Here is a 2637-nt window from a genome sequence, read left to right on the forward strand (position 1 = left end):
CCCCCTGTCTGAGCTGACAGAAGGAGAGGATTGTCGAAGTCTTGGCCAATAGCGGCTTGATTTCTTCAGACACACTGCCTCCCCCCCTTCCGTCAGTTTAAGGGGAGGCGCGGGCCTTCGACCAACACAGACAGACGGGTCCTGCACCATTCGCACACACGCGCGCGCGCGTCCAGGGTCGATCAAGGAGGGAGATGCGGACATCGCGGAGGAGTCGCCTATGGACCGTATCGGCCGCGCACACACACTGGCAGCGGGTCAAGGAGGCGGAGCACGGAACATAAAGTCCATATCGTCTGCCCCGCGAAGCCGGCTGGCGTGGCCTGCAGGAGGGAGCCGCACCACCTCGCCAAAACGCTTGACCCCGCCGTCCCCCGCCCCCGCCGCACTCCGACTCCGCGACGGCGTCCAATGGCACCGGCAGAAGCAGCCTGCTGCCGAAATGGAACTTGCGTGTTCCGTCGATCGGCCCGGCTGGGCGTTATATTGACTCGGACGCCCCGGCGAGATGCTGCGGCGTGTTCGCTCGGTCCACTTCCCCATGCGATGCATTAGCGCACGCCCACCCCCGGGTCCAGGCGCACATTACGTAGAGGGGGGGGGGGGGCAGGAGCGGGGTGATAAACGCGATCAGCCGCACTGCTCCGCATCTATATGCTCGACCGATAGTAGCAGCAACAGGGCCCCGCCTGCGTCCTGCTTGCCATTTTGTCTACCAACCCCTCCCCCACAGCGAGTAGGCAGCCTTCCAACGCACCTCAGTGCGGTACTCACGGTGGCGGTACTCTATAACTTCAAAACCGCTAGAGTCCGTTGGACAGACAACCCATGTGAATTTTTATGAATTTCTTTCAAAATTTCGTGTAATTTTCGAAACCTTGTGATATTTTTGAAGTTTGGTAAATTATGTTGATCTCTTGTGAAAGTTTTCATGAAGAATAAACTTAATGATTTTAGATTTCGAACGAAACTGTTGTTAGTTTGGATAGATCTTCTACTTCCGGAGGATCCGAAACTTTTTTTGACCATTGTCTCTTCTCGGTTAGGAAAAACGAGCGTTGCCCGCGGAAAGTAGGCAAAATGAGAGACACACGGAGGCGTAGAGCGAGCTGCACCCGTCCGCGCCAACTAGGCAAACTTTCGCCACGCCTTGGAAGATGTTGCCTAGTAGGCAGGCGCAGACGTAGCCCACCTCTGTGTGTGGTGTGTCCCTGTGGTGTGTCCCTCATTCTGGCCACTTCTCTGGCAACACCGGGCAAAACCCTGTGCTCCCGGCGACCCTGGTTCTGGTGGACTCGCGGTCGAGTCAAGGGAGTGCGAGCGTCGGCAAGGCGTCGGTCGGCCAGGGGCCCCTAGGCGGGCCAGGCGGGCCTAACCAGAGGGGCACGCGCCGGGGCCCGGCCGGGACGGGGGTGCGGCACTCCCCGCGGGCTGCGGCCGAACGCTGCTCTCCGCGCGCCTCTTCCACCCCGAGCCGCGGCCGCGGGAACGGTGGCGGCGGGGTGTTTTCGGACGCGGCCGGGACGGGCGGTCCATTAGCGGGCGCTAAGGCGGGCGCTAAGGCGGGCGTGCGGGCAGGCCAAGCACCCCGGCGGCCTCAGTCACTGGCCGCTAGGCGGCGCTAGGCTGCAACCGGACACCGTCCTGCCGGCCCGGCACCGGCAGAGGCGCGACTGCCCACCACCCCGAGGGCGGGCCGCGGGCCGGGGGCCGGGCCGGACAATGGGGGGAATGATTCACCTGCGCGCCCTCCGCACCAACCGACTTGCCTTGGCAAATGAGAGGGGGAAGAAGGAGGCATATCGTTTGTCATGTGGTCGGCAGTAAAGCTTTTGGTCCTCAATAGCCATCGACGACCGACGGACGTTGCGGCTTTTAATCCCCACTGTTAATTTCGTTTGTGCTAACAACCACCTCAGACTCCACCGCATGCATAGGTGCGCACGTGTTTGCGTATCGTCGTTGACCATGGCCGTACGGCGCCTCGCGGCCCCGAGCGGATAGGCAACCGCAGTATAACTAAACACAAGTGCGCGGGGTTATTCGGCCTCTGGTGTGAGTCATTCTCTGGTCGTGCTCGCCGTGGAGCAGCGGTAGCGGTGTAGCACAACCACCACCTGCTTCAGCTGTCAAGCTCAACGCGCACCGCAGCTTCCCGGATAGATAGCGCCCTCTCGGCTCAACCTGGCCCCACCTGCCTGGACCAGCAGGGGAGTGAATGTCCTCTGCTGTCGCCCCCAGCGTCATTAGAAAATAATAAAAATGTTGCGTTTCACTTGAAGGAGTAAATGCAATTATAGATTGAAGCATTACATGGCGTTGAAATTCATAATATAATGGAATTTCGGAGATTTGGCAAGGTAAAGATTGTGAGGATCGTCGAAAAATATAATCTCGTAAGAAAAAAAAGCGAAAGGACGCTACTATCACCTGTGCAGGCAGGCATGTTACCAACACCCCTTCCCCCTCCCCGCGCCGCTCAGGGGTCTGGACTCGACTCGCGGCCTAGATCTGGCGGCAATAAGGCTCTAGGAATGTGTGTGTGTGTGTGTGTGCGTGCGTGTGAGCGCGTCCAGCATGCAATATTGGCGTGACAATGATAGGGGCACACCGACACTCAGGGCGCCGTATCCGTGT

This window comes from Frankliniella occidentalis, unplaced genomic scaffold (assembly GCF_000697945.3).
Source record: "Frankliniella occidentalis isolate FOCC.00 unplaced genomic scaffold, Focc_3.1 Scaffold101, whole genome shotgun sequence".
NCBI classification, from domain to species: domain Eukaryota; kingdom Metazoa; phylum Arthropoda; class Insecta; order Thysanoptera; family Thripidae; genus Frankliniella; species Frankliniella occidentalis.